The sequence below is a fragment of the Phycodurus eques genome, chromosome 10 (genome assembly GCF_024500275.1).
Source record: "Phycodurus eques isolate BA_2022a chromosome 10, UOR_Pequ_1.1, whole genome shotgun sequence".
Classification (NCBI taxonomy): Eukaryota; Metazoa; Chordata; class Actinopteri; order Syngnathiformes; family Syngnathidae; genus Phycodurus; species Phycodurus eques.
This window is the reverse complement of record NC_084534.1, coordinates 11,926,971-11,946,207: the sequence shown is the minus strand read 5'-3', so window position 1 is coordinate 11,946,207 and position 19,237 is coordinate 11,926,971. Positions and strand designations below refer to the sequence as shown.

At 42.5% G+C, this 19,237-nt stretch overlaps 1 protein-coding gene across 4 annotated transcripts in view; it reads left to right on the top strand.

Moving 5' to 3' along the window:
• The first annotated feature begins 845 nt into the window (after positions 1-845).
• The window catches only part of LOC133408410 (plexin-A1-like), a 209,212-nt gene continuing 190,820 nt past the window's right edge, over positions 846-19,237 (top strand). For all 4 annotated transcript variants that reach the window (XM_061687296.1, XM_061687294.1, XM_061687295.1 and 1 more), the window contains exon 1: positions 846-945. The gene's annotated coding sequence lies outside the window, so the exon portion shown is untranslated. The remainder of the gene's footprint in view (positions 946-19,237) is intronic.

Sequence of the window (19,237 nt, the reverse complement as noted above, 5' to 3'; positions counted from 1 at the left end):
CATGTAGATGTAAATACCCTGAAATAAAAGCTGGAATTCTGAACTTTTGTCTCATATTCATCTTTTGATCTGAAACACAAATGTCTTCAGTATACAACAAAAACAAAGGAATTGACCTTGCCATTCCAATACTTTTGGAGGGGACTGTACAGTATGGTGTGTTGCCAATTGCCAAACACTCTGCAGACGATTTTTCATCTATAAAACTAAATTGATGATCTGGGACCATTTTTGTATTGGTTTTGAATAACAGTTACAGTAAATCAGTAAATGTATATTAAACAAGGCACTGAGAAAATGTAGCTTTGAAACACCCATCAGGGTTTCTTTTGCCACTTATGGCAATTGTTTTCTCAGTGTGATTGAATTTTTCATTTCCCGCTCTTGTTCGGCAGTATATGTGGAATTTGTATAGACAGGTGTACCCTCCTGGATTGCTTAATGGTAAAATGTATGCAGATATTCAAAGTGGCACCTCAGTGCATAAATTATTTACAATACAAATTACAACATTATTCAGGAAAAGGGGAGCTCAACCAGCAATTAAACTGGTTTAAAAATAACCGAAATGAATAAGTAAAAATGCGTATGACGGAATGAAATACGCTCAAATGTGACGTGTGGAAAAGGCTGAGTGGCTGCGCTTGAACATGACATTTCAAATGAACCACAGGCGTCAACCAGGGGCGCCCTCTATGGGCTGGATGAAGCACTGCATAAGCAGAGCGCCTCACCCTCTTCAGCCTCCTCCTCCTCCTTTTCCCCTCCCCTCCCCTGCCCACACCCACCCCCTCTCCGCGTGGAGCCGAAGCTGCATTCCTCTTCTCTCCAGTCACACGCAGGGAGCCGCTGGAGGGAGAGCCCCAGTCACTCCGAGTGGGAATGTCTCTAAGTTTTGGAATTTAAAACATGGCGAGGATTGCTTCGCTGCGGATCACTTGATCGGTAAGTCGCGTGAAAACTCACGCCCGGGGCTCGTTAAGGAGCGAGAACCGAAGCCGGCTCGCGCATTGAGGTTACAAGTCCGACTCTTGTGCCGCTCGGTGACTTGATTGTATCCCCACCAGCAGCACATTGCCCCTTGCTTCTCCCCCCCCCCCCCGGCCCCTGTTTGAAATACTGGGCGCGCCACACAGTCAGGCGTGAAAATGGACACCAGATCCAACAGGCAAAGTCTTCTGAGGCGTGAGGTGGGGGAAACTGAAGAACTAATACGACGCCGGAGCTTAGCAAACTTCTATTGAAAAGGTCGACTTTATTCTTCTTAAATGTTCACTTGGCGTTGTGGTGCGGTGTTACGGCTGGAGTAGAGGGTCTGGAATGGTCACTGACTTTTCTGCCGTGTTTTTAAGTGTCGGTATGGCACAAGGAGAAGGAGCGTGGCCATGCCGGAGTGATGTTTGTTGACGCGGTGCAGCTAGCAGCCGCGCTGGCCGGTGGAATGTCACCGCCCGCACAGTCCACGTCCACGCGGAATCACAGGTGTGACACTCGTGTCACCTGTGTGAGCATGCCGCACTTTGCTGCTTTCTTCACGGTTGCTACACGCGTGGCTGTGCCACATCAAATGCTCCTAAGGGGGATGAAGCCCAAGGCTGGATTTCTCCAGAGGGACGTGCTGGTGCTCCCTTAAACCCCTTCCCCCCTCCACCTAAAATCAATACCCTTATTAGCTTTGAAATAATGACAGTCGTGGTTGTGCGGCGTTAAGAAGGGGCGTTAAGGCAATTTGTAAGCTTTGTTATTCGACGGTAATTGAGCAGGCAGCGAGTGGAGTCTGTGGGTGGGTGTGTGGAGTGCGCAATGCATGACAGCTCTTTGCAAAGACTCGTTGCTCTGTAGGGTTCTCCTCACTCCGCTTTTATTGAACTAAAAAGCCAAATTGGCCGACAATCAGGAATCTGACTTTTTTCAATTTTTATTTTTTTTTAATTTTTTGCAGTTTAACTGTAGGTAGAAATTACTGGAGCGTTCCTTTTTGTTTAAATGGGTCGAGCTGGGTAACTCAGTGTGACTAATTTAGCATTTTAAGTGCTTAATCGACTGTATGAAGCCAGTGTGAAGATTTGCTCAAAACACCTTGAGTTACTTATCAGGGACATGGCCCAGTTCCGCCCATGTCAAGTCTTGCGGCAGCACCTTATTGGCAACCCGGTACCACCGGGCATTCACAATAGAACAGGTGGGGATTCAAGCCTGACAAGAGTGTTTATTTAACTGTTGACACCCACTCTTCTCGCCACTATACCTGACCTTATTCAATCAGTATCACTTTATAATGACAGTTGGACCACGAGGAAATAACCAAACAGAGGTTTCAGAGGTTGGACAAAGAAATCATCATTTCAGCTTTTCCTCTCGGGGGGGGGGGGGGGGGCATTTCAATTAACATCTAACAGTTCTTCTGGTGTTGTATTTGTTTTACACTTGTCTCTCATGCTCTCGCAGATGGTAAATTCCCCACCACTGATTTCGTCCATTGATTGTGCACGGTCGTTATCTGCAATCAAAACCCAAATCTGCAACCTTGCATGACATTTACATGATTCCTGCAACCCAGCCAGAAAATGACATGCAATTTGCCGTCATCCTGTCTAATTATGATACATATCTGCCCACAATAGAGCGGCAGTGCCTGCGCTGTCCATCCGGCCTGTCTGCTGGTGTGTTGGCTCAATCTGTGATGTCCAAACTTTAGAATTCATGCTGACATGCACTTTGCACCCCTCTCGTTCTGCTTTTGTGTGGTTGTCCCCCTTTACCATCCCCTTTCAATCCATTTCTCTGGAGTACTCAATAAGTAGGATATTTAAGGTCTCGTTAGATTGTAGATGGATGACAATGAAGAGGAGCCATGCTTAAGTGAGAAATGAGCCATCAACTACAAGAACACAAAATAATTTGTTTCGGGTTGTGCTCTTCTGTGATTTATTGCTTTCATGTAGGGCCAATATATGTACTGTGATCACATTTACAGGGGTTGTGTGTCTGTTATGAGCCTGTAAAAGCCACCCCCTTTTCCAGTTTGTGTCACTATGACATTCCAAACCCGAGTGACAATCTCATCCTTCTCTCTCAGCCTCCTTTCTTGTGCTGTTCTTCCGACCTCATGCTGCCACTCAGGATTTCTTCACATATTCTTCCCCTCACGCTCATGTTTTTCTCTCTCTGCGTTCTGTCAGGAGCATCTACCTCCCTCCTTTCACGCCAACGCGCACCACCTTTCTCTTCCTTTTGCGCACTCCCTCGCTCCTTTCATTTCTGCTGTTCTCACTCTGTCAAGTTACGCGTAGATTCTCCATCCCTTTTTTTCCCGAGACCGTACACGCATGAGACTCAGCCATACTGCATACCCTCTTGACTAGTTCACTTTTCAATCTAAAAATTCCACCATATCTCCTACACTACTTTCCTGGTGCACTTCTAGAGGAAATCATGCTGTTGTTTGGCTCAGTACATGAAGAAATATTCACAGTGTGATCTCAAACCAAAAATATGAGTCGATGTCAGGGTCAGCTCAGTTGAATGTAATATCTACTCTCACATCAAAGTTGTTGGACGTGGTATGTTTTTTTTCACATCTGAATTTTGTGTTTAAGATTGCCAATTAGGTTAACTGTAAAGCCAATAAATCATCCGCGACAGAAGGTCGAAGGAAATACTAACAACAAAATACCCAACATGACCAACTTATCTGTTGTGCTGCAGTCTGTGCCGAAATCTCAGAGACAGCAATGTACCAATGCCCTTCGTAAGATACCAATTATTCCTCACTGTACACTGCACTACTTAAGACGCCGGACCAGACTTAAATGCACCACGACTCAAATTTCATCTAACTTGGACTCAAGCTTGAAACGGGCAACCTGAAAAGTAGTAGCAGAAACTCCCCACATTGAGCGACAGTTCAGCCGTGTTTGGCTACATTGGTGTGCTGTGGGACTACCTCCATGTGCTGGTCTTGTTTTGATTATTGCTGAGTCCCTTAGTATTAAGCTCTCTAAATTGTACCTACCTTATATAGCATCCCCATTTTCCTTTTCCCCTCTGTTGGAGTGTTTTTCCTGAGTCTTTGTGGGGTTGTTGTGTGGTGCCCTGAGGCAAGGAGCCATCCTGGAGCAGCAATATTAAAACGCACCAAAGAGGGACAAGCAGCAGAGCTAAAGGCCCTGTATACGCACGCACGCACACACACGCACAGCTCGCTTGGTGCTAACACCTCTCCAGTCGACAAGCCCCTAATATGAAATAAACTCACTCGCCAATACCTGGCGGGCCTGTCTTGACTGAGTGTTCAAATGACCTCCATTTGGACCAAATAAAGAGCTGGGATTGAGATTTGAGAATCGGTGGGCGGTGCTGAACTGCGCATTACAAATCATATCTCAGGGTGAGTGTGCAGGTGGGCCTGCAGTGTCAGGTCTCATCATTGCCATTCAGAAGCAAATTTAAATGCTACTGAAGCTGTCAACACATTTTTCAAGTCTTAAACCTGGTGGCTTATTTTGTTCCTCAGAAAATGCATGAATTAAATCACGCGTGTTCAGTGTGGAAAATTTGATAAGATATTGTATTGTTTGATCCTGTGACCTTTTTCTAAAAGATCCTTTGTTCAGGCAGAAAAATATGACCAGTGTAGGGACACAGCTCAAACATCGGCACCAGAGGAGGGCAGCCTTAGTTTTTTTTTCCTATCTCAGGCTTGCTCATCCAAGTGAACTGTCTGTTATGTATAATTAATTTTCTCTCATCTCCCAGTTTATTTTTATCACCCACTTTTAACCATTCCTTCAAAGGACCCCTTCCTTGCGTCCGTCCTCCACAGTGCCTGCTGAAAGTGACAGCTGCTCAGCTAAGGGGGGCGCTGTTTGAAGCAGATAGTGGAAAGGTCCCTCACTCAAGATGATTTGGAATGGAACCATCTCTCGCTGCTGTGCTGACGGTATCAAAAAAAGGTGCCTGCTAATCTGGCTGCAAATGGAAAATAGTATCCATCTCCACTCAAGTCTGTGAAAGCCTGTTGGGGAAAAAGAATTTACATGTTGAAGTGGGTGTTTGGTGGAAATTAAGTTTATACTGTGAAGCAGGAAAAGGGCACAATATCTTCTGTATACAGTCTGATAGACGCTTTCTAATAGAGCAGAACCTCTCTGGTTGAACACAATATATTCCAGGAGGGTGGTCAACCTCAGATTTGTTCGGAATTCAAAATGATTGTCATCAGATCAAGGACAGTTTAAAGAAATGGACACAATAGTGTGTTGTGGCACCAGCTAACATTAGCATTCAATTTCATCGAGTAAGTCCTTTGATGCATGCTAAATTGATCTCTCGTGATGTACGCTGAGGCAATATTGTACAATATACTCATTTCTTGTGTGAAGTCGTGTTTTGCAACTACAGAAGCTTATTTTCCTCCAAATTTTGGTCCGTTCCCAATATACTGTATACTACCTTGGGCGTTTAACTGTATTTGTTCGTGGTTTATAATTCAAAACAAAGGCACACTGTTATTGGGTGTGTTTGAATCTCATCCCTGGGCTTGTCAACTCTGAGATTTAGTCGCAGTCAAAGTGACAATTCTGCCCGAAGGTGCAAAGAGTCAGTATTGACTTTGTTTCCTCTTCTGACCCGATGGCCTCAAGTAGAAATCCCACTGCCTCCTGCAGCTTGTGGGCACAGCTTCAGTGCACGAGGCTCCATCTCTTGCATGCTAATGCTCTCGTCAGCATTCTGTCCATCTCCTCAGACTGTGAGTCGGGCTGGCCGCTTTGGGTCCCCTGCTTGCAGCCACATAAAAATGTCTTCCCTTTATTGCATTTTCTCCACTGCAGAAGACCGGGGACTTTCCCATTGATCATGAAGTCACAAGTCTGTAACTTGTCTGTACCTCCTGTAACAAATGTCATCCTCTGTCATTAGTGTTGTCTGATTAAGTTGACATGATTTTTGTTTATTTTCTCCCTTGAGTTGAGTTCCCATGGAATTTTACTTCACTATTTGAAAAGACAGTGATAGTTGTCAAGTAAATCTAAAGTAATAAATGGCTCGATATATTAGATTATAGCCCATTTTTAAAGGACATTATTTCACACAATTTACTGTATCCTTTGGTGATGAACACCTCTTAAAAATGACCTTTAACTAGGCAGTGACAGTAGCACACTAAAAAACCTCATAGCCATGGTCTGCCTTTCTAAATTGTCCTTCCCAACCACACCGTAATCTGCTGGTCTTGAGAAAACCTTATCTTCTGAATGGATGTCTGTACCCACCTGTCAGTAACATCTGCAGAAAGTGTGTGTTGCTGATGTTGAGATATTCAGAACGTTCAGCTGAGGGAGCCTACTGGTTGTTTACCATGCTCACAAGAGTCTGTCTGCCTCTTCAGGCATGTTTGGCTTGTTAATGAGAATCACCGTGCGTGCGTTTGTGTGAATGAGAGAGAGATGGCAAGAGAGAGAGAGGAGGCTGCGCAATCGTCTGTGTGCGCTCATTGATGTGCGGTTGTACACAGGAGAAAAATAGACAGGATGCAATCTGAACGTATATGGGGTCTCTTTTCTAACGTAAGGGAACTATCACATTAGAGGAGATGAAAAAGGAAACCAGCACCTATTTAGCCTTGCAATTAATGTTAATTACAAGCAGCATTGATGACTTTTTTCCCCCTACCCCTTTCTTTGTCTCTGTAGCTTTTCACTCCATTTCTTTCTAATATCCATCACATTTTCTTGTTGCATACACAACCTGCGGGTTTCTGTGTTGTTTACCAAGGGGAATGTTAAATAATTCAGCTACTTTGTACACCCTAGCCCTGTACATAAGACTTAGGAGGTGGACCTTTAAAGAGAACCAATTGGGTACGGAAAGCATGGGTTTGGGCTAGCCTATGAATCTGCATGTTAGCGGATATATGGTCTCTTTACTAGGACTGTTATCAGACATCCATCTTTTATACTGCTTATCCTCACTAGGGTCGAGCTGGAACCTAACCCAGCTAAGAGGCGGGGCACACCCTGAACTGGTCGCCAGCCAATCACAGGGACAAATAAACAAGCAACTATTCGCAGACACATTCACAGCTATGGGAAATTTAGTCTTTAATTAACCTAACATGCATGTTTTTGCAATGTGGGAGGAAACCTGAGTACCCGGAGGAAACCCATGCAGGCACGGGGAGAACATGCAAACTCCACATGGGCGAGGCCGGATTTGAAGTTGTCCACCATGTCCCATGTTATCAGACACTAACCATCAACTACTGTCTTGTTTCAGAGGACAGTGGTTTTTGTAAAGACTGTATACAGTAAGCCCCCGTCCATCACGGGGATTATATTCCAGACCACCCATGCGATATAGAAATATCCTATTTAAATACACCCAAGGCATATTTACGGCATTTTATTTTTTTATAATTTTTTTATTTTTTTACGTCTTTAAACACTTTTAAAACAATACCAACAATCAAACGCATACAACATATTGAGAGAGAGCAAGAGCAATGGGTAACACCAAAATATTGTACAAAGCGTTTAAAAAAAAAAAATAGAGTAACAACTGTAATAACAAAAAAAAATAATTGTCGGTCCGTGAAGCATGAACCACGATAGAGCGGGGGCTTACTGTACCACTTCGATGCCTTCTTTTAGATCCTTGTGAATAGAAAAATGGGTGAATAAATAAATAAAATGTTATTTTTTAATAATGTAACAGGTGGTCACATTGTCAAACCCACTGTCATTTGAGTATTCCAAAAGGAAGCGTAGAGCGAGAGCAGTGCTGGATCTAGATAATTTTGTAATACTTCTTCACTGGTTTTGTATGTTTAACCCTCATTAGTTACATTTCCACTCAGGGCTGAGGCAGGAATGTCAGGTTTAAGGCTTCTTTATACTCACGCGGACAGCGATCACGCTGACGTCACTGCGGCTATCCCGCACGCAGTGTGCCTTTATACTCGAGCGCAACCCACGAGCGCTGTTTTGAAAGTGTGCTGCAGTTCTCCTCCAAGTCGGTGGTGTCGCTACGGCTGGTATTGGCTAGGACGCCACAGGTTGGAGTTTCCTCTGCATTTTTTTGGCCATTTCTGGGAGCCGTTTTTACTTTCCTTTCCGTAACAAGGAACAAAGCAACAACAATGGCGACCGTGGAACAGAGTCATCACTTCAGGGAGAAGTGATGAGTAGCCTGCATAGTTGGTCCTCCATTGTGTCACTGCATTGTGCCAATGCATTGCATGTCAGCCATATACACACGTACATACACGTTTCACTGTTCGGCTCACCTCCTTAGCGTAAATTTTTGATTACAGAGACTGCATGAACTTTCCATGGATAACCTCCCAAAATAACTCGTTAGAATCTTTCCAATTTTATTCTAACTGGTCAGTGCACCTTCCCTTAACATCTAACCAGAAATATTCCTTTCTTCTGCCTCAGTGGAAACATGTGCTCTACCACCATAAAATGTCTACCCCTCCCTTTCCTTCCTTCCAAAGCTAGTTAAGAAAACCTCACAGCGCCATGTTGTTTAAAATGCTGGTGACTGCTCAAGCCTAATTCTTTCAGCAGACTTCAGTTGCTGCGATTCCACAACAGCGCAAGTCCCAGGGGGGCTTTTAAGTCCTCTATCCCTCCCTGACCCCCCACCGAGGAGAGGCATGCAGAGCAGGAGGCTCTGGGAATAAGTACTCCAAGCCAGACAATGGTAGACTGGTGGGAGGGGATGGGGGTGTAGACTTTTAGGTGAAGAGCAGGAGGAGAAAGATGCCATAGATATATGAGGGTTGGAATAGAGGGGTCAAAGGTTATACTGATCCCTTGTTTAAAGGTGGTATTCAATCAAAGAGTTTTTATTGGCAGTGCCCTGAGCAGCCATGGGTAAGTCACTGAGTTGTGATGTGGTGGGGGTTGGGCATTTAGTTTGCTGTTAGTATGAGGCACACATTGTCTGATTATGATTTCAGCCAAGGCCTGGGCTTCCATACTCAGAGTGATTTATGTTCTTCAGGCCTACACCTAAATTATAATTAAAGCTAGTTACTAGGCTCTTCAAATGTTTCTCAGCACTTATTTAAATTTGGCCCTCCAAGTCTTTATCAGCTAGTTATAATTTTCCATGGCAGACAAGGCATGCATGTGACAAAGCAGGCATCGAGCATGGTGGAATGCGGCAATGATTTGCCCCGTCGGGCCACCGCTTTCCAAATTAAATGGGGTGTGTAACTTGTGACTAGTGTGATGTGCTTTTGCGAAGCAGCTGGGAGGAGTTTCTTCCTTTCTCTCTGGGCATCTTTCTCTCAGTGATCACTTGCCTCCTTGCATCACCAAGATGTAAATTTTCCCTGGTTTGCATTGCATGTGAAGGAATGTGTCCTGGCTCGCGTCCTTATCCCACTGTGACCTCACTTGGCTCCTTAAATCAGTGACATGGTGCACCAGTAGCATGACTCATTGACTTCCCTCGATCATTTGACAGATTTGAACTGTCCAACTGGAAACCTTTAAGGCAACACTAACTGGTTATGTGAGCAATGACAAGACAGTGGTATTGTGTTTTGAACACACCCATTTGCTAGTAAGTCACAAGTTGTGCCATGGTGTGTGTCCCCAAAACTAAAAGTGTAATGTGTCAAAGCCATTTACGAAACATTGAGCTGTGTATTTTTATAGTCAAAAGGCACACTTCATCCTGCCCTCGGCAATCGGTGCTGCAGTCAAAACTTGGCTGCAGTACAGGCACATTTTGACAAGTAGCCCATCTCCCAGTCTGCTTGTAGCTGCATCTACATAAAAGCCTTGAGCATTTTTAGATTTGTGGAAGGGTGGGAATGGGGAAATCTGAACAAAATGACGACGGAGACTACACCTCGGCCAGGCACAGCTGCGGAAAACAGACAACAGAAGAGTGAGGGAGGGAACTTGGCAGAATCGGCACACTCAAGAGTTCAAGCAACAAGCCAATGATAATGTTGTGACGAGACACACTTGTGTGGAAGCTGGGGTGGGGAAAATATCAGAGTGGGAAAAGAAGGATGGCAAAGAAATCAGAAGCTGAGTCAAAGTTGTAATAAGGATTCCAAACCGCTTTGGAACAGATGCTTTCACCACCCCACTATGCTTGCTTTACAGCATTTGCTTAATTTGGAGGCTTGCGATTTTATCAGACCAGAAATTTGGTTTTACAGAAGGCGAGGAAATTAAAGTTCCATTCTTAAGGCTCAATATTTCATTAAGTGTAACATGAAGGTCCACTAGTCCCAGTATCATTCTTATTCTTAGGTATTATTCCAGCCAATGTTGTACCTTTATTTTAACATGGTCCCTCATCCTTGCAATAACACTCCACATTACCACAATAACACAATACCCATGGTGATGTTTTCTGGTGGCAGTATTATGATTTGGACTTGGTTTTCTTCAGTATGAACTAGAGTCATGAACATTTAAAAAAAACAATTCAAAATAGCAGTCAGTATGGCATAGAACATTCATGTTTTTGACAAATCTGTAGAGGAATTTCACTTTTTAGCACGACAGTGGCCATAAATCAAGTAAAGAATAGCTCTGGAAGAATTATTATTTTTTTTTTTTACACTTCAATGGCTTAGTTAGAGCCGAGACCTATAGCCAATGGAAAATGACCTCGCAATCTTACACATTTGGAGCACCTTTCCACAGAAGAGTAAAATAATGCTGAGATGAGCCTGGCTGAGAGACTGAATGCTGTGATTGACTACAAACATGCTTAAGAAAGGTATTGGTCATAAATGATTTATCACGGTCTCACATTCTCTATCCACAGAAGTCTTGTTATTTAACTCTTTACCAAAAGTCTACCATCGTCAGTGTGAAGAGTTCCTGTTTTCCTGGGCTCCTTCACATCCGTATGAGTGAGCCTGTCTCTCTCCCTTCATGCTGTCACTGCTGTGGAGGATGTGATGAAAATGGCTGTTTAATCATGCAGAGAGGTCAACCAATCAAAGGGCCTGGCTGAGTGATTTAAGGGCCTATTCAGAGCACAGCTGGAGGAATAGGGAAAGGGAGGATGACGTGGCTTGGGCTTTTGATTGCTCTATGGCACAGGTCGCCTCTCATCCACTTAGCACAGTTTTTTTTTCACCAATAATTGTTTGCAATAGATTATTTAGACAGACAGGCAGATGGATGGCAGAGGGGGTCGAGAGCATGATTGACACCCAGTAGCAAACCGACTGGCTGGTTATAAGACTTGAACGGTACCATTTGTGTAACCTTGTCAACCATGCTCATCTTCTTAACTTGCGCTGGTTTCCTACCTTAACCACACGTACACACTTGACATATCCTGTCTTCAGATGAGACATTGGAGTTCTTACCTGAATGGTAATGGTAGAGAATGACAGATGGTTGGGAGGAGCAGTCGTGGTAAGGACGGACAGAGATTATGATGGCGTGCTTTGTAAGTCCCTTTCAAACCCCAATATCCAGTTCATAATTTATCACATGGGTTGTCATTGACATCACCTCTGCCTTAAACACATTGTGGCTACAACGGAATGTAACCGCAATGTATTGTTGGCTATTTGTCTGCAGCTATATTAGCTAAACACATCAACTACTTCAGTCATTTTCTTAGATCACCTAGTAACCTCCATGTAATACTATAATGACTGGGTTTCAACCTGTAGACAACACTCGTCTTGAGCAGAATCAATAACCAATACCTGATGGTGACCCATTCACAGTGACACCCAGTGGCGGCTGGTTAATAGAGGGCGCTATACGGTGCCGCCCCACTGCTCAGCTGAGTAACCTGAATAAGACAAAAATCAAATAATAAAAATTAAATACAAATATTTCAAAGTATATTCATATTTATATTTAGATGAGCAGGATAAATAGTGTACAGTTAATGATGAGTAACATTTATTCGTTGTCTCATTTTATGATGCACTTTCGGTTTGGGGTGGCAGACTCTGTACTTATTGACTCTTGTTAAAAGTTTGATATTCACTGTAGGTCCTCTTGCAATGCAAATGCTAGGGCCAGGGTAGGACGTTGAATTCCTGCACAAAGGAATGCACCTTCCCACCATGGAGATGTCACATCAGACCATGTCAAATTGCATCATATTTATGATCTGTCACTTCCGCGGTCTGTGTTGATACAGTATGTAACTACCATGTTGAAATCTAAATTCACTCTGTGTCTAAAGGCCTCTTTATACTCCCGTGCTCACGAGACTGATGCGTTGGCACGCACGGCCCCTCTGCGTCACTTGATGCGCACATGACAAAAATTGTTGCTGTGCGTAGAACGCCGCGGAGATCATCTCTCGTGATTGGTCCGTTTTAGTCACACGCTGTGATGACGTACTCAGCGTGCCCCTTGGTTCAACATACCATCTGCGCCGCCGCCTTCTCGATTGATTTCGCAGCATAATTAAACATATCATCTGGTCATCTAGGTCCATTTGTTCTAGCAGACACTATTCCACGGTCGCCATTGTTGTTGCTTTGTTCCTTGTTACTGAAAGGAAAGTAAAAACGGCTACTGGAAATGGCCCAAAAAATGCAGAGGAAACTCCACCCTGTGGTGTCCTAGCCAATACCAGTCATAGCGAGACCCAGGACTTGGAGGTGAACTGCAGTACATTTTCAAAACTGCGCGCGTGGGTTGCGCTTGAGTATAAAGGCAAACTACGCAGGGGATAGCCGTAGTGACGTCAGCGCGGTTGCCGCTGGCGCGAGTATAAAGAAGCCTTAATGAAATTGCTATTTATTTAATTTAAGTTTTATATCTCATCATACCTCTGTAGTTTTAAAGTTAAGTTTGCTAACATTGGTTGCTAGCCTGCTATCATGATTGTTGGTTTTTTGTGGCGCTCATTCACAGATGAGTGGAGTGTGCATTTGTGTTGGTCACTACTGTTCTTGTTTAACATTTTAAATATGTCTAAAATGTTAGTGATATCTATCTAGTGATGTCTTTCTCAGTGTGACTATTTAGTATGAAAAATATATAATGAATTCCAGCCAATGTGCAACATTATGACCTCATTAGCTACGCCTTAAGAGTGCATTTGTCAGTGTGACTACTATTTATGAATTTAGCTCAGCGGGTAGTGCGTTCGTCTCCTTTTCGGTAAAAGTTGGTTCGAATCCAAGGTTGCCTGTACCTTGCTAAACATCAATGTTATGTTGCTTTTTTGCTTATTTGTTGTTGTTGTTGTTGTTAGCAATGTTTTTGCCTTGTTACTTTGTGGGGTTATTTTAATCTATAGGAATGTGTCAGCACGAGTAAATTAAAAGGGTTTATAATTTAAATGTCGTAATAATTTAGTTGAAAAATAGTTGAATGATGTTAATGATCTTTACAAATTACAATACATGCTTCAATACTTCACGATGTAACTGATTTTGATAATAATAACTAGCCACTGCCAACAGCTGTAACCAGTGTTAATATGCAATGAAAGATTTGGATACATTTTCCTTATTGATTATTCGTTTTCTAATCAAGATATGAAAGTAGCGTAGATCATTGGCTGTCCAGGGGTAAAAAAAAAAAAAAAGTTTGAGATTAACGCAGTTTGAACAGCTGCAATATTCTGCAGCAGTATTGAATGTTCACAGTCCTCACAGTTCGTGCGTGTGTGACGGATATAGCCAATGCGTTAGTATTAGTGGAGTACCACTCTAGGAGATAGCTGGCCTCTTGCTCTGTCTCTCTTACTGTACCACCCACCCCCCGATTTCTCTGACCTTGCGTTGGCGTGTGCTGATGAACGCTGAGTGGATACACTCGTGAGTGGTGTTTGCGCACCCGCGTGAGAGCTGGAAAAATGTGGGCGCTACCATTTGTTGTGTAAATGGGAGCTACTAATTGACTGCCAGCCACGCAGCCTCTCCTTCAGTGCCTGACTCCTGCCCTCCACTGTGTCCCAGGGATCCTGCCAGGGGAATGCATCCCCCCTTACACACAGACACATTCAAAGCACCCTCCACTTCTCTGTGTTCCTCTTTTGGAGCAAAACTGGCACGGGGCCAGCACGAGGATGGTGCACGACGCTCTCATCTGCTCCCTCTGTCTGGCTGTTGAGCTCCTGTAATGAAAAGCTGCGCCACTTTTACGTATCATCACTCACTGCACTCTGACATTCTGTGATACATCATTCCATCTCATAAAACACAATGGCTTATTTCTTTGCTGTACTGGTTTTATAATGGTCAGAAATTTTGATCATTTTCAGTGAAAATGTTTGTAAATTAACTCTTGCTGTTATTAGCTGTAAAATGCAAATGCACAGTGTAGTGAACGGACCTGTAGCAGTTGTCCGAGTTAAGCTCTGGTCTATTTAAGGCACAGTCGTGTAGCTTCAGTAGCCATATAACTTTTGCCATCTACTCCGAGCTCTGATGGAACTACAGGCCTCACTGTTAGTTGGTTCGAATCCCACATACCTCTCATACATAAACAATCATTAGGAGCATACAGTTATATCTATAGATAATATCCTTTGAAATCTGTACAATGTTGGTGTCTCTATCCACTTAAGCATGCAATGGCCCATTTGTTTATGACACAGTGATGCGATGCAAAAATTTTGTATTGTTGTTTCTTTTAATGAAAAAGCATACTGAAAGGTAGGTGAACAGCCATATTACCTTGAGCATTTTTAATTGATGCAAAGCAAGGTACGGCCTGGTTTGTGCTAGTATGGAACGACATCTGGGAATACTGGGGTTTGTAAGCTTATGGCAAGCTTAGGATAGTGTTTCACATAGCTCTTTTTCTTGCGGTTTTGGTGGCCAATCACAATCACTGTATGACCAGTCCAGGGTGTAGTCTGTAGTAAATTAGTTGTGACTTAATACAGGATGACCAGTCCAAATGTGGCTGCTAGCAAGGTAAATTGTTTGTCACTCAGAGGACATTGTATTTACATTTTCTAAGGATGATATTTAAGAATTTTTTGAATGCAATGATTCTAAAACCGCTATCAAAATTATAATGTCCCAGAAAATAACATAAAAGAGGATCGGTTATTCATTGTTCTGAGTCTCCTAGGCTATTCCATTGTTATGCAGAGGGTACATTTGGCGACACAGAAAAGAACAGACAACCAAAATGACACTCTCTATTTAGATTGCAAATGTAAAGGTGCAACTATGTTTTGTATGCATCCAACATCACAGTACTGTAGACGGCTGTTTTGAGGAAGGTGGATGTTGTAGATTATTAATGTATATTAATGTATATGTAGACTATTAATGTATATTAATACATATAAATATCCATGAATGTCATCCAGATAGTGGCAGTGGTCCCTTTTCATTCTGAGAAGGTAGTTTGGCAACGAGCTGCTCTTTTTCATCTATAATAATCACATGAAAAGGAAGTATATTTTATTCACTAGTATAAACTTAAATGTGATGTACGGTTGTGGCATAAGACACAGAGACAAGAGCAAGGAATTAACATCAAGTGTGCTACTTTGGTTCCAGTGACAACAACAATAGGATTAGCTGGCAAGCTAAATATGTAGGGCCCAGGCCAAGCCTCTTAAACTGTCACAAGGCACATTTAATATTTCAATAGTCACCTGTGATTTCAATGTGGATTGCCTTCAGGGGAATGAGAGAAATTGGACCTTTTTTTTTTTTTTTTTTTTTTAAACTAAAATAAATAAATACATCTAATGTAAATATTTTCAGACATCATGCAGCAAGATGTGTATTTTACCCAAACCTAATGATAAACGAGGACATGATTCAGTTCTGCCTTTATTTTGTGATTACGTTTCAGGAGTTGGTAGACTTTGATCTGGAGTATATTTGGTGAAGAAGTGTTAATCTATTGTGCAAGATTTAGCAAATGTATTTCCTGTTTTGATCTCCACTCCAATCCCCATGTTTGCGTTGGTTGCCAATAAAGCTGATTGAATCACTTTGACTGTGTGCAGTGGGAGGGAGGAAAGGGGGGATGGAGGAAGTAGAATATGGGTGAAGAAAAGAAAGTCACACAAACACAGAAAGAGCAAATTGCTCTCTCCTGTTGCTGCCAGACGGGCTGTGTCGACTCTGAGTCAGCAAGACTTGAACTGGGGGCCTGGTCTGTAGCTCCAGGGCTGTCAGTAACATGCACACATACAGGCATGGTGTCAGACATGTTGCCCTATTCTTCTCAGCCCTGCAGCTCCAGCACTAACTATAGCTGCTCAGCCAACCACTCTTAATTAGTAGCTGCTGCTGCCTGCCGGCCCTGCTCCGGCGCCACTGTGGTAAAGACCCAGCCCCGTGTCTGTGTGTGATGTGAGGCTTGTTTACGCACTGTACCAGTGTCAATGTTGACAGTCAATCCATGATTCAACTTTGATTTTCTGATGCCAGTTAAGGGTTTTCTCTCTGATAAGTTCGAGCACGTAAGGAGAATGAAAACAATATTGTGTTGTCATTGTATGCATTGGTCAACATGCCCTGTCTCTCCTTGTATTGTATTTGTATTTTTTTTTTTTTTTTTAAGTTAAAACTCACTGAAATGTAAGTTAAATCTAATTTCCCCTACAGTCAGGCCTTCTGGGAACACTTCTGTAACAGCTGTTCACAGTTTCCATACATAGGTTTGGGATCTTGTTTCACTTTCTTCTTATTGAGGTTTGTATATGTGCGTGTGTGCACATTTGGGTATATTTACTGCGAATATACCCCAACTACCTCTAGAGACATAATATAGTCCATTCTGTAGATATTATTCATGGTATGGGATGTCAGTGACAGATGGTCTAGTCCAAGCTCTGCATAAGGCTAAAACATTTCTTCCAGAGGGCACCCTCTTAGTTCCAAAATATAATATAATATATATTGGAATAACTACGAATAGATCACCACAGGAACTGGTCTGGTAAACAGAACCTAACTAACTTTGCCACCAGACTACCACAGCCACTGTTCTGATAATCATGACTTCAGTAACTTTACCGACAGACCACCACAGCACAGGGTCTGCTCATCACAACCATGTTTTAAACACACCAGAGAGGGAGAGCGAGAGAGACGAGGGGAATTTCTTGACAAAGCTTAGGTCAGGAACCACATGCAGCTGGAGAACAGACATGATCAAACTGCAGTGCATGCACACGTGTACAGTGACAGCAGTATGGCACTGCTGTGACCCATATTAGCCATTTCCTTTCAATGTGAGGCTTGATTTAGCCCTCATGGAGTCACAATTGCTGGAAGAGGCACCTGAAAACATCTTCCGTCGCATGACTGCAAGGAATGAAGAATGATCATGTGTGTTTATATGGTCAAGAAGGACTTGTGTGTATGACCAAAAGCTGAAAATAAGTGTTCACATGGTAGCTTTGGAATTGAGAATTTCCATGGTTTTACACCCATGATAACTGCTTCACGAGTTTTGTTTTGGATGATGGTCTTAGCAGTTGTGGTTGCGCTACATAATCTCTTGATCTCTTTTAGTCTGATTCTCATTTCTTTATCCCCCCCCCCTCCCTAATAGATCTGCTAATAGAGCTGCTTGATTTTCAAGTGTGCCAATAAGGCAAGAGTCTATCCCTTCTTCAAAGAAAAGTTCACACTTGATTCTTCAAAAATAAGAACATTAAATATGTAGAATTGGTTCTGCTTTACTAAGAATATCCATCCACATTCAGAAATTCAATAGTCGTATACATAGGTTGAGATGTAATTTAAGAATGACAACAGTTTAAAATTCCATTTAGCATCTGTTTGGATAGTATACTGTTCAGTATTCAGTACTCTACAATCTTGAGGATAAAGAAATGGAATCATGTTCTCACATGCACACACAGATTGATTTGCATTGAAGATGCTAATGTTGCCTTTTGGGTGAGAGCAAATGTCTAGTCTGCTGGTGTTTTGTTTCAACCTAGTTAGTTATTCATTAGCCTTTAACAATTGCATCCTAGTATCCAAAATGTATTCTCTTTTTTTCCCCTCTTTATTGGAAAAGTCAAAGCATCGAACAATCTAATATAAATTCCTGTTGTATGCAGTTCTTCCACAAACTGGCTCTCTTCAACATTAACCTCAAACCCTCCCTTTTAAGATCATGCTGGTATACTTCACTGGTAGCTGGAAGAGATGACTAGGGATGTTGGCCATTGTTGGTAGAAATGACATGCATGATGATTGTGGTTGTGTTTTTCTCCAAGGAAAATTAACCTTTCCCCCTTGACAAATCACATGAGTTTTAACAAGGCAGATCAGACCATGCAGATCAGACCATGGAAGCCATTCTGGAAAACATCAAAGGAAGAGTCAGATGACCTGCGGAGGAAAGTGGATTGCACTGCTGCAATGGAGACCAGCTTAGCATTCAATCCCATTATCAAACAGTGGCTGTCAAGTAAGAGGTCAATGCCCACTTGTACCAATGACACTTTTGGGTTTAATGCCATCTCTGTACAGCTAGTTCTTTTCTTTGCAAAGTGATTTACTTTAGAGCAAAATGTGGTATTTAAGTCACGCAAGACACTGAACTTGCGCATTGACAATTGTCAAAATGGCAGTCTGTTGTCGTACTAGATCGGCTCAAACTACCGGAGACATAGTCCTTCTGTGTTTTTGACATACTTGGCAAATAAAGTGGATTCTGACATGCATAGCTTTACAATCTAGAATTCCTGAAAAGTGAATCATTGTTTGAATCTTAGATCCAATATACAATAATGATGCTAAAACAATATCGCTTAACGCGTTTTTCATCGGCTATGAGAGTTGATGAAATAACTGAAAGATTAACTAAATACTAAATAGCGCGGTCCATTGCGCAAAAGTAGTTTAAAACATCACAAACAAGGGAACGTTAACTCTTTCTTGATCAAAACCTCAGTGGCACATGTTTTTCAGCCAGAAGTTGACAACAGTGAACGTCAATTTATACTTGATTGACAGGTGAAGGGCTCGTCTTCAGCAGACCAACCACACAGTGGCTGGGTTTACATTTAAAAAAAAAAAAAAAAAAGAAGAAATTTGTCATTCTGATTGAAACCACTCCGATTGAAGATCTCTGGTCAACTGTTTACATGTGGCGTGATCTATTCCGATCGGGTGCATGATGTGCACTACATTTAATCTGAACAGCCATGTGACATGCGCACGTTGTCGTGAACGTCACGTCATTTATCAAGATGGAGGGCCGTCATCTGTTCATCACACTAGCAGGGTTTGTATTTATACATTTATTTTAAAAAACGTTTCATTAAAAAC